This window comes from Narcine bancroftii, chromosome 4 (assembly GCF_036971445.1).
Source record: "Narcine bancroftii isolate sNarBan1 chromosome 4, sNarBan1.hap1, whole genome shotgun sequence".
NCBI lineage: Eukaryota > Metazoa > Chordata > Chondrichthyes > Torpediniformes > Narcinidae > Narcine > Narcine bancroftii.
Genome location: NC_091472.1, coordinates 252275229 through 252289289, shown reverse-complemented (window position 1 = coordinate 252289289; position 14061 = coordinate 252275229).

The window sequence follows — 14061 nt, the reverse complement described above, 5'->3', positions numbered from 1 at the left end:
AAACACCAACCAGTAGTTTCTACTTGTGCACCACCATCCCTTCCTCTGACTCTTCATTTTGATTCCCACCCCCCACCCCCTCACGAATCAAGTTTATACTTCCCCCTTTGGCAGGATATTAGTTCCCCTCCAGTTCAGGTGCAACCCTTCCTTCTTGTTAGGGCCACACCTTCCTCAGGAAAGGTCCCAATAGTCCAATCATTTGAAACTCCACCTCCTGCACCATCTGCTCAGCCACTCATTTCTCTGTGCCATCTTTATGTTGTGACCTTCTCTGGATCATAGTACCAGGAATAATCCAGAGATGACCACCTTGGAGGTCCAACTCTTTACCCTCCCTCCTAACTCCATAAACTTACTTTGCAGGACCTCTTCCCCACTCCTGCCTCGGTCAATAGTACCAGTATGTACCATGACCTCTGACTGATCACCCTCCCCATCACGAATATTCTGTCACTGTTCAGAGACATCCTGGTCCTGAACACTCATGATGCAAGACACTATCCTGGCATCTCTTTAGCTGCCTCAGAATCTCCTATCTGTTCCCCTAACTATGGCGTCCTCTATGCCTATCGCACTGTCTGACTTCAACCTTCCCTTCTGCGGGTCAGAGCTGTTGGTTTGGCTGCTGCCTTGGCCAAAATTGTCACACCTCCCCCCCCCCCCAGCGGTATCTAAAACGATATACTTGTTGCTGAGGGGAGTGGTCACAGGGTGACCCTGCACTGACTTCTTTCTATCCTCTCAGTGCTCACCCGTCTATTAGCTGAATCCTGCACTCTGGGTCTAACCACCTGCTCAAAGGTCTTATTTATTACTTTCTCAGACTCCCAGATGATCCTTAGTTCGTCCAACTCCACCTTTAGTTTCTTAATACTGTCTTTCAGGAGCTGAAGCTGGTTGCACTTCCAGGAGGTGCAGTCATCTGATTCAATGAATTCCCACATCCTTCAGGAGGAACATTCCATTGCCATGTCTGCCATTGCTCCTGCACTGTACTATAGGCAATCAAGACCAAATCAGCAATAATGAAAGGAAAATACTTACCCTTCTTGCCTGCTTCTTTGGTCTTAGCCCCTTCTCATGTAAGCGATCCAAGACAAAGACTCTACCTCCCACTCTCTGACTCTAGCCCCCACTCTGACAAAGGCTGCTCCAAAGATGGCAACTCCATTAACCCCTATCTCCCTTTTATGGTTTGAGAAAAAAAAATAAGAAAAACCCTGCGAAAGGACAAAGAACTGAGCTGTTTTGTGGTGCTCTACTTGCCTTCCCAGCTGCCAATGCCACGGACGTTTCCAGCACCTGTGCACTAGCTACTGCTTTTAAGGGGGAAAAAAAATTATTCAACTATTGCAAAAGCCTTACTCACTACTCAACTTTGCCTCTACGTTGAAACCCCTCGTGGCAAAGACTAGCGCTCCCACTCTTACACTAGCCCATCTGCACAATGACTGTTCCAACAATGACCGCTCCACTTGTGCCTGCTTTACTTTTATTTGTTCCGGCTAATGAATTGATTAGTTGCTAAAGTGCTGAGCCCCATGAAATGTTCCTTTTTAAACTCTTCGCCCTGGTCTCTGTGTCACTCTCTCTCTCCTTGCAAATCGAATTTAAAGAAAATAGGAAATTCACCACCATACCAAAGCAAATTTGGAGAAAGACAAATTATTCTCTTTTGAATGTTATTCCACAAAAGGAAGTGAGTAAAATTGTTTTGATCACTTCTCCATGTGCAACGTGCTGTTGTACAGAGGGACTCAGAAGTGCCTGCGTGTGAATCTCAAAGGGTTGGTTTGCAGGCAATCAAGAAGACAAATGGAAAGTTGTCCTTCATTGTGGTAAGGATTGAATTTAAGATCAGAGAGGTTCTGCTGCAACTGTATAGGGTAATGGGGAGACTACATCTGAAGTACTGTGTGCAGTTCTGGCTTCCTTACTTGAGAAAGGATGCATTGGGTTTGGAGGTTGTGCAGCGGAGGTTCACCAGGTTGATTCTGTAGATAAGGGGGTAGGACTATGAGGAGAAATTGAGTTGCCTGTGACTTGCTGGAATTAACAATGAGAGGGAAACTTATACACCCAAGAAAGATAACCAGGGAGCTTGTTTCTACTGGCAGGTGAGTCTTTAGCTAGAGGAGATAGCCTCAAGATTCAAGGGACTAGATTTAAAAAAGAATTTCTTCCCTCAAAGAGGAGCAAATCTATGGAATTCTCTGTCCAATGAAGCAGTCAAACCTGTATTTGACAGTTAGATAGATTTCAGAAGAAGAGGGGAATTAAGGGCTATGAGGAACAGGCAGGTAAGTGCCACATTAGCCAGAGTCTTCTTGAATGGTGGCACAAGCTCAATGGGCCGAAGAGCCAATTTCTGCTCCTGTTCCATATCTTCTTATATAATAGATATCTGCATGGTGGCTGCAGGATGAAACCAGTGACATCAACAGGCAAAATGACTTGGGCAATTTATGATTGTGCCCAAAGGAACAACGCACAGATCTTAACCACAGTGCTGATATCTGCATTACTGTTAATTAAGAACACTTCCAGTCTTGAATGACAGCCATGGAATCCAAGGACCAGCATATGAGCAAGAGTTATCTTCAGATTCCCATCCACACTGATTGTCCCCATCTAACCTTGCTGCCAAGAACCTTGGCTTCCCACCACGGACTTCTTTATCAACATGCACTGTAAAGAGAAACATATAAAGCTGGCATCATTCACTGGGCCAGACAACATTTGTCAATGGTGGCTGCCTTTTCCCGTGGATGCTGCCTGACCTGCAGAGTGTTTCCAGTATTTACACGTTGCATTTCAGATTCATAACTATGCTTTATTTTCATTCCATAACAGTTCCAATTTCTCCTCAAACATACTCTCCAGTCAGAACCACACACAGATTTCCTATGATCTCCCTGTTGTGTCGGGAGTGAAAAGTTCTAAGAATTGCGGATCTGGACAACGGCTGAATGCAGAAATAATCTTTCCTGAAACAGACGTAGGGGATCACAACAGGGATAACACACACAAGTATTCTTAATCACACAACACAGTGCAACCAGTCACATCAAACTTAACTGCCTTAGATCCAAAGCATACCAACTCCTATGTTAAACATGGTAATAGCGCACTTATTTTCCTTGATGATGTAAATGTGGATGGCAGTAGTAAAATTAATTCTGAGCTATATAGACACATCTTATTTGCTCAAGTTGAAGCAAATGCCTCCAAATTCATCAGGATCAGAATCAGGATTTATTGTCATGAACAAGTCATGAAATTCAATGTTTTGCAGCAGCGTCATCACAGGGCAAACATTCATATTGTAACCATCTTACAACATTATTGTAAAAAATATAATAATAATAACAATTATAGAGCGTGAGAAGTAAGGCAGGGTCTTTGGTTCACTGATTATTCAGGAATCTGATGGCAGTGGGGAAGAAGTTGTCCTTGTGCCGCTGAGTGCTTGTCTTTAGGCTCCTGTACCTCTTCGCCAATGGCAACAAAGTGAAGAGGGCCTGGCCTGGGTGGAGGGGGGTCTTTCAGGATAGAGGCTGCTTTTTTAAGACATCGCCTCTTGTGAAAGTCCTCAATGGAGAAAAAAGTGGTGCCTGTGATGTCACAGGCTGAGTTAACAAACCTCTGGAGTTTATTCTTGCCTTCTTCTAGGCAGTGATGCCACCAGCCAGAATGTGCTCCATGGTACACCTGTAGAAGTTTACGAGAATCTTCGGTGACATACTAAATCTGCTTAGACATCTCACACAATATAGCCACTGGTGGGGCTTTTTTGTAATTGCATCAATATAGAGACTCCAGGACAGATCCTCGGATATGTTGACAGCCAGGAATTTGAAGTTCTTGACCCTATCCACTACTGAGCCCTCGATGAGGACTGGATCATGTTCCCCTGATTTCCTCCTGAAGTCTACAATCATCTACTTGGTTTTTCTAACATTGAGTGCAAGGTTGTTGTCACTACTCCATTCAACGAGCTGATCGATCTCCCTCCTCTATGCTTCCTCATTGCTTTTTGTGATTCTGCCTACAACTGTGGTGTCATCACGAACTTGTAGATGGCATTGGAGTTGTGCCTGGTCACACAGTCATGAGTGTATAAGGAGTAGAGCAGTGGGCTAAGCGCGCATCCTTGGAGAGCACCTGTGTTTATGATCAATGAGGAGGAGACTATTTACAATTTGTACTGACTGTGGTCTTCCAATGAGAAATTTAAGGATCCATTTGCGGAGTTGGGTACAGAGACCTAGAGCTTGTAGCTTCCTGACCAGCACTGAGAGAATAATGGTACTGAAGACCAGGCTGTAGTCTATGAAGAGCAGTTGTGTATATATATATATATATTTGAGGTGATCCAGAGCTGAATGGAGAGCCAGCGATATTGCAGGTGTTGTGGAATGGTTGTGATGATAGGCGAATTGCAGAGGGTCTAGACTTTTACTTAGGTACGTGTTAATTCTGGCATTGACCTGCCTCTCAAAACATTTAATCACAGTAGAAGTTAGTGCTACTGGGCATTAGTCGCAAGTAGCCCATGCTACTTTTCTTGGGTACCGGGATAACTGATGTCTTTTTGAAGCTGGTGGGATCCACTGACTGCCACAATGAAAGATTGAAAATGTCCATGAACAATCTGACTAGCTGGTTGGTGCAGATTTTCAGTACCCTGCCATGTATGCCATCAGAGCCTGACGCCTTGCAAGGGTTCACCCTCTTGAATGATTTTCTGACGTTGCCCTCAGAGACAGATATCACAGGGTTCTCTGCCTTTTCATGGATTATAGTAGGCATTATTTGGTTCTTCTTCTCAAAGCGGGCATAGAAGGTGTTCAGATCATTGGGTAATGAAGCATCACAGCCATCTATAGTGTTCACCCTCGCTTTGTAGACTGTAATGGCCTGCTGGCGTGTATCTGTCCCTGTCTCTAGCTTCCTCCAGAATTGCTTCAGTGATGGTCTTCCGCAGGTCATACCTGGACTTCTTGTAAAGATATTGATCCCTGGCCTTAAATGCTCTTGTTCTCACCCTCTGCAGTTGCGGATTCTCTGATTCATCCATGGATTCTGGTTGAGGAATACCCGGTATTTGCATGTGGACACACATTTATCCACTCATGTCTTGATGAAGTTGGTGACACCTGTTCCATATTCATTCAAGTCTATGGATGAGTTCTTGAATATGTTCCAGTCCTGCAGACACTCCTGCGCCTCCCTCGACCATGCTTTTGCTGTCTTCATCACTGGTGCTGTGGGTCCTCAGTCTCTGCTTGTACACCGGGAGTAGGTGATCAGACTTGCCAAAGTCCGGTCGTGGTTTGGCTTGCTAGGCATTCTTCATGGTGGTGTAGCAGTGGTCAAGTGTGTTGGTTCCTCTGGTCTCACATGTGGTATGTTGGTGGTAGTTTATCAGAGAATTCTTCAGGTTGGCCTAATTGAAGTTCCCCACCATGATCGGGAAGGCATCAGGATGTGCTATCTCATGGCCATTTACCACAGTGTTCAGTTCCTCCAGTGCCAGACTGCCTGACATTAGCCTGGAGTGGAATGTACACTGTGACCAGGATGATGGCAGTGAACTCCCTTGGCAGGTAGAATGGCTGACACTTGATCGCCAGATGTTCCAGGTCGGGGAAGCAAGACTGGGATGTCTGTGTGCCATGATGAATTGATAATGGCACAAATGACTGCTCCACTAGTTTATCCAGATGCTGGTGTTTGATCAGCAAGATGGAAGGTGTAGCCTTTGGGCTGCAACGCTGTGCCTGGAATGTCCACATTTAGTCATGTTTTCATAAAGCCCATCATGCAGCACTCCCTCATGTCTCTCTAATGTTGAAGTCTTGCTCGGAGTTCAAGTTTTTTCTTCAAGGACTGTATGTTGGCCAGGAGGATGGTAGGGAGCGGAAACCTTAGGTCCCGGCATCTCAGCTTGACTTGTAGCACCCGCCACCCACTCCCATGTCCACATGGTCAGGTCTTATTTATCTGGCTCATGAGTCCATTGCTGGAATTGTGGTTGTACCTGTATACCTGCTGAAGTTGTTGTTGTACTTGCTTGAGCTGTTTAAAACTCCCACGGAGTTGTTGTTGTACTTGCATGAGCTGTTTAATGGTCCCTTGGCAGGATGGAGATTGCTGATTCTCAAAGGATGACTCTTGACCCTACAGCAAGACAACAGGCACTTTCTCACAGCTGCTGAGAAGCAAAAAAAATTTCTGCTCCCTTGCTAGTGAAAAAATGTTGAGACAAAATTTATTATGTAAATTCCATCCTTTAATTTTTCATTTTAAAGTATTTTCATTGTTTTATCAGAAAAACAAACAAAAAATCCAGTAAATCAATTGCCATGAAGCGTTGGCAGATTTACAAATAATAACATATGGTTCAGTAGCAATACTACTTAATTCTATATCCAATAAATGGTAATACATACAGTATTATGAGGTAACTAAGACAAAATGAAAAGAAAAAAATACAAACCCGCAGCAATCAAGGTTAAAATTCATATTGTATGTAGTGTTAAATCCGAAGAAGCAGCCTCAGGGGATCCAAACAATCACGCCCAGTGAGATTCATCATCGCATCTAATTAGTCAAATAATGAAAATGAGCTATAAATGGGCACCAATTCTTATCAAAAGAAATCTTGATTTTCGTGACATTATGCCTAATTTTTTCCAGATTTAAAAAAGGACAAAATATCTAACAGCCATTGACTATGTGTAGGTGGATCGCTTCTCGGCCTTTTGGCTAAGATCAAGTGTAGACTATGTGTAGGTGGGATCTCATCTTTCGATTTTAACAGAATTGCTCTTCTTGCTAATAAAGTGGAGAATATTATAACCCATCTTTGATTAGAAGATAAAATAATATATATATATATATCTTTAGAACAACCAAATAAAGTAATTGTGAGACATGGTTTTAAAGATATCCTAAATATGGTTGAAAAAGTTCTAAAAATGTCGGTCCAATATTTTTGCAAATTAGAGCGTCCAGAACTTAGGTAACAAAGAGGCCTCGAATATTTCACATTTGTCACAAAGTGAACTAATATCAGAATAAATTCGAGCAAGTTTAACTTTGGAGAAATGTACACGATGTAGCACTTTGAATTGAATAAGTCTATGCCAAGCGCACAATGATGAATCGTAACTCAAGCCCAAAATTGAAGTCCGTTCTTCTTCTGAGAAAGAGATATTCAGATTGTTCTCCCATTCAGTTTTAATTCCTCGTAAAGAAATTGCTTTTATGCTCAATAGTTTATAATATAAAGCAGATATCATGCCTTTATGAGTAAATTGTAACTTGAAGAGTTCGATAAAATTTGGTTCAGGAAGAATAGGAAATGTTGAAAGCTTAGACTGAACAAAATGTCAAATTTGATAGTATCTGATTTTGATAGGTTAACTATTGTCCCCAATGGTTGAAGAGAGATAAATTTTTGTTGTATAAAAAGATCAGTAAAACTATTAAATCCTAAAAAAAATTCCAGTCTTGATAACTGGCATCTAAAATAGCAGGTTTAAATAAATAATTAGATATTATAGGACTTGTAACTATAAATCCTGTAAGTCCAAAAGGTTTTCTGAATTGATTCCAGATCTTCAATCTATGTGTCATTATTAAATTCTTTGTCAACTTTTGAATAGAGATAGGTAAAGGTACCACCCCTAGGGATTTCTGAGGAATTTCAACTCTATCTCAATCCATTTAGGATATTCATCTGTCTTTTCACATTACAACAAAAGAAACATATTTCTTATGTTTATAGTAAAAATGGAAATTGGGGGGTAGGGCTAATCTCCCATTATTTCTAGTGTTCTGAAGATACCTTTATTCAATCCAGGTTTTTTGCTTTGCCATATCTATGACATAATAATTGATTTGAAATTGTCCAAAAAAAGGCAGGAATAAATATCGGTGCTGATTGAAAAAGGTATAAACATTTTGGTAGAATATTCATTTTAATTGAATTACTATTTCTAATCGTACTCAATGACACTGCTGACTATCTTTCAAAAATCGATTTGGTTTGGTTGACTAAAACTGCAAAGTTTTCTTTAAAAAGATTTTTTAAATTCTTAGTTATGATAATGCCTAAGTATTTAAATTTTTGAAGCCTCATAGATTCATATGTTTTGGGAGTGTCCTAAATGAGGAAGATATTGGCCGAATATTTTTCATTCTATGACAACAATTAGATCCGTGCCCTTCAACTGCCCAGTTTGATTTTTCACGTGAATGGAATAAACTTTTATCAACACTTCTAGAGAAAGTTTTAGCTTTTAGCATGTTGATAGCCAGATGAGCAGTTTTAATGAAACAGAAAGTTGAATTCTCACTGACTCATGCACAATGGTTACATGATGTAATGTCATATCTAAGCTTCTAGAAAATTAGGTATAATATTAAAGATAAAAAGTTACAGTTTGCAAAGGTATGGGGCCCATTTATAGAATACTATCACAATGGGCCGTTTTAGATGATTTGGGTGCTCTAGTGCTCATCTATCTGTCTTCTGGAGGTCGTGACTTAATACCATCTTTGAATTTCTCTTGTAACCTTGACTAAAGGGAGGGGTTAGATTAGATTTTGTTTTAGTTTTTTTCTCCTTTTTTTCTGATGGGTAATTGGATTTTTGGGGTTTAACTATGATTATCCTGGATAATATCCATTTTTTCAGATTTTGCTAAGGTATAAAGTGATATGTTATAATTGTTATATTAATATAGACAATCACATTTAATAGTTAGGGATGGAATTTAAAATTTGTCATATTGTGCATTTTCTTTAATTTCATGTTATGTATATGTTATTATTTTGTCTTGCTTTATTAATATCTTTTATATGGATTAATATGTTAAACTCAATAAAAAATATTTTAAAAAGAAAAGAAATTGTTCATTCACTATTTTGAATGCATATTTAGAATAAAGTTCTGGTGCACCCTTCAATGGTCATAATTTGGTCTTATGAAGATTGATCTTATAACCAGCAAATCTGCAAAAACAAGTAAGTAATGACAGTATATTCGATATGGAGAACTCAGGGTTGGAAATGAACCATACAAGGTCATCCACATAAAGAGATACCCTATGTGGAGTAGTTCCTTTAAACAAACCAGTAAAATCAGGATTTGCCCACAGAGCAATAGCAAGTGATTCCAGTACTAAGTCCAAAAGCAATGGGCCAAAGGACAGCATTGTGTTGTGCCTTGATATAGTTTAAAAAGCTTGGATTGCTGGGAATTGGAATGAATTGAGGCCATTGCAGATGCATATAAAAGTTTTATCCAATTTATAAAATCTGAGCCAACATTAAATTTTACTGAAGTGCCAAATAAATATTTCCATTCTACTCTGTCAAATGCTTTTTCAGCATCTAAGGATAAAATACATGTATTTTTACGACTAGAAGGTCTAAACATGATATTCAGTAATCTATGAATATCATAATAAGAATGCCTATTTTTAATGAAATCTGTTTGATCTAAGTTTATTATACCTGGTCAGACATTCTCCAATCAATATGCTAAAACTTTAGATAAAATCTTAACATCCACATTTAGTAATGAGATTCATCTGTAAGATGCACCATCCTGAGTCTTTGCCCTTTTTAAAGATCACCAAAATAGCTGCTTCATTAAAAGAAGGAGGTAATTTTCCTTCTCGAAAAAAGCTGTTTAATACCAAGTTTAGATGTGGGACTATTTGTTTAGAAAAAGTTGTGTAAAACTGTCCGGCCCCCAGAGCTTTACTTCATTGTAATGAAAATATTGCTTAATGCAATTCTTCTTGTGAAGTTGGAGCAACTAGACATTCTTAGTTTTCCTGAGAAATTATCAGTATATTTAAATGGTTTAAAAATTAATTCATTAAATTGTGCTCATTATTAAATTCAGAGGAATATAAATTAGTATAGAAATCTTTAAAAATATTATTTATTTTGGATTGATTGGTAGTCCTGTCATCAGAGAGACATACCTTATTAATTTGCTTGCTAGCCAACATGGCTTTCAATTTGGTTACCAACAGTTTATTGGACTTCTCTCCATGAATATAAAATTAGCCTTCAGTTCTTAAAATCCATTGTTCAATCAGGTGTGTAGAAAGAATGTCAATTTTAGATCTTAGTTCAGTTCTTCTTCTGAATAGATCCCAAGTCTCTATTTTGGGCAAGGTTTAAATCAACTTGCTTAATCTGATTAATCAAATCTAATCTTTATTCCCTAGCCCTTTTGTTTTTTTTGGCTGTATAAGAAATGATTTGGCCACGAAGGTAGGTTTTCATAGTATCCAGACCACTAAATTTGAAACATCTGGGGTAGAGTTGGCATCAAAGAAAAATTGAATTTGGTTCTCTAAATAGGTCAAAAACTATTTATTATTAAATAATAGGGTATTAAGCAACCATTACTTTTTAATACTCAGAATATTTTGGAATTCCAAACTTAAAAGATACTGGAGCGTGATCTGAGATGATGATACTTTGATACTCGCGAGCTTTAATGAAGTTAATTAGCTGGTTATCCATTAGAAAATAATCAAACCTGGTATAGGTTTTATGAATGATTGAGAAAAAAGAGTAATCTCTAGAGGTAGGATTCAAAAATCTCCATACCTCAGAGACTCCCATATTAGATAAGAAAGGAGTGTATTGTTAAAGCTTATTTTGAGCGATTATTCTTTTTTTCCAAAGAATGGTCTAAAATTATGTCCAAACAGCAATTAAATTCTCCACCTAAAATTAATGAGTATTGGAAAAGGTCCAGTAAAAGATCAAAAACCTTTTCAAGAAATGTTGGGTCACCACATTTGGAGCATAAATATTGGCTAAAACCATTTTATCCATTATACTATTATGCAGTAGAAATGGTACATTTGGTTAGGAGACACCCTTAATTTTGGCTTCAGAGGTTGAGACATTGACCCTTCCCCTGTAAATTTTACACCAGGACCCCTACACATTTTTATGGAGTGGCTGCAGTCTAAAATGCACACAGGCTCTCCGCGAAAATGGGCTCCTAGCCCTGACTGCCTTACTCCTAGCCCTGGCTGTCTGTTGCCCTCCTCCCCCAGCAGTCCGTTACCCCACTGCCCCATGCCAACATTGCCCCCCCCCCCGCCGCTCCCATATAACTCCAGGTGCAGCAGCAGGGGTGCTGTGCTTCTGAGTCCAGAAACCACCTGAGTGCTACACTGGCTCGCAGCAAGAACAGTTTGAACAGTCTGAAGCCCACCACCCCACTCCCCCTGACAGACCACCACCAGCCCCCAATGAATGAGAGAAGTGAGTGGTATGTGAGTGGAAAGAAAACGTTTGAAATCTACTGCTATAAATCAGTAGATCAGTAGATCTTCCCACACTCTTTTATACTTTATTAATGTATGTCTTATTATAACCATATAACCGTTTACAGCACGGAAACAGGCCATGTCGGCCCTTCAAGTCCGTACCGGTTCACTTGAACAACTCCACTAGCTCCTCCGCAAACTCCTGAGGAAGTAGAGGCTTTCTTCATGATGCCATTGGTGTGTACTTCAGAATTGATTTCACTTTTGGACAAAGAGAAATGTAAAGTACATTTATGCTTGATACTATATTGTAGCCCTTGGCCAGGTGTGGAAAATGGAGTAAAATTTGACATAAGAGACTTAGTGGATTTTTTAAGATCCCAGGAAACACCATCCAAGCAGTGAGTTTTCAACCAACTGATTGAACCTGGACATGGTGAAGGTGCTGAATAACATTAGAAAAAAATTCAGGCCAATAATGACAAGCACATTTTGAAGTAGTATTAACCAACCCAAAAATCTGGTGAAACAGTTGCATTTGTGATCATAGAATGCCCATTCAGAGCCAGCTCTTCAGCGCTTGACGTCCTGTTTTGCGGAAACTGCCAAAATGTTTGACCTGGAAGTCAGCTTGAAGAAAACTGAGGTCCTCCATCAGCCAGCTCCCCACCATGACTACCAGCCCCCCCCACATCTCCATCGGGCACACAAAACTCAAAACGGTCAACCAGTTTAGCTATATCGGCTCCACCATTTCATCAGATGCAAGGATCAACAATGAGATAGACAACAGACTCGCCAAGGCAAATAGCACCTTTGGAAGACTACACAAAAGAGTCTGGAAAAACAACCAACTGAAAAACCTCACAAAGATAAGCGTATACAGAGCCACTGACATACCCACACTCCTGTTCGGATCCAAATCATGGGTCAGCTACCGGCATCACCTACGGCTCCTAGAATGCTTCCACCAGCGTTGTCTCCGCTCCATCCTCAACATTCATTGGAGCGACTTCATCCCTAACATCGAAGTACTCGAGATGGCAGAGGCCGACAGCATCGAATCCACGCTGTTGAAGATCCAACTGCGCTGGGTAGGTCACATCTCCAGAATTGAGGACCATCGTCTTCCCAAGATCGTGTTATATGGCGAGCTCTCCACTGGCCATTGTGTCAGAGGTGCACCAAAGAAGAGGTACAAGGACTGCCTAAAGATAGCTCTTGGTGCCTGCCACATTGACCACCACCAGTGGGCTGATATCGCCTCAAACCGTGCATCTTGGCGCCTCACAGTTTGGCGGGCAGCAACCTCCTTTGAAGAAGACCGCAGAGCCCACCTCACTGACAAAAGGCAAAGGAGGAAAAACCCAACACCCAACCCCAACCAACAAATTTTCCCCTGCAACCGCTGCAACCGTGTCTGCCTGTCCCGCATCGGACTTGTCAGCCACAAACGAGCTTGCAGCTGACGTGGACATTTACCCCCTCCATAAATCTTCGTCCGCGAAGCCAAGCCAAAGAAAGAAAGAAGAATGTCAAGAGACAAGTCAGTGTAGAACTTACTGACCCCAAACATTTATCCCTGTGGCAGCCCACCAATTGCACTATGCCAACCCAAAAAGTCCATACAAGTCTCTTTTCTACCAATCTTCAATCCAGGCTAAAATATTACCCTCAATAATAAATTTTGTGAAGTAACCTTTTATGGCCACCTTATCAAATGCCTTTAGGACATCCAATAATATCTAATGGTTCTCCTTACCTCATTACATCCTTAAAGAATTGTTTGTCAAACATTAATGTCCTTTCAGAAAAATACTTTGAATAACTATATTGTTATTTTTTAACTGTTCTGTTTCCACTTCATAACATACTCCCAGCTCTTTGCCAATAAGACATGATGATTATTGCTCTATATTTCCACATTTTCCTTTTTTTCACCCCCAGTTTTCCAAACTCTTTTTGAAAACAGGGGATCTTGAAATTTCATAACCTATGCATTTCAGAATCAAAAGGATTCAGGCAATGAGACTGAGGATTTGTCATTCTTGTTCCGTTATGTCTACCCAGTTCCAGTGAAAATAAATTGTGTACGTGTTTTATTCTCGCTATGATTTTCCCATGCTCTTCTATTAATTGTTGTGTGTTAGTAAAAGTAACATTTTGATAGCAAATGCTTGTGTCTAGACTCATCTCTCATGGACCTGACACTTTCTCAACACAACAATGACCAGTGCAGGGACCGACAGTATTACTGTCGGCGTCACTCAGCATTATCACCCTAATTTCAACCTCACATACAAGACAGGGGGATTATTTTTGAGCCATTTTTTGAAAAAAAAACTGGGTCTAACATGTCATCAAATATGGTATGTTATACATGACACTAGACTCTGACATTGATGCTGTTAAGTTACATGTCGCATCTCCTTTGGTCATGGAAAGCTGGTTTGCTGTAAAAAGACACACTGACCCAGAAAAATGCCAGCTTTGTTCGCTTCAGTGTAAATGACCAAAGGCAGCTTAATGATGGGTCTTCCTTACGAAAATATTGCAGAACTTCTGTGTTAAAAAATGTAACAGACTACAAACATGTCATTGTATGCAAGGGGTATGCAACAAAGCACTAAACATGACTTACAATGGGGTTACATTCCGATAAAGTGGAAAAATATTAAGTCATGTCCTAGCCTACCTTAAATGAGCTCAAATCACTTAACGTAACTGACAACTGGGCAAA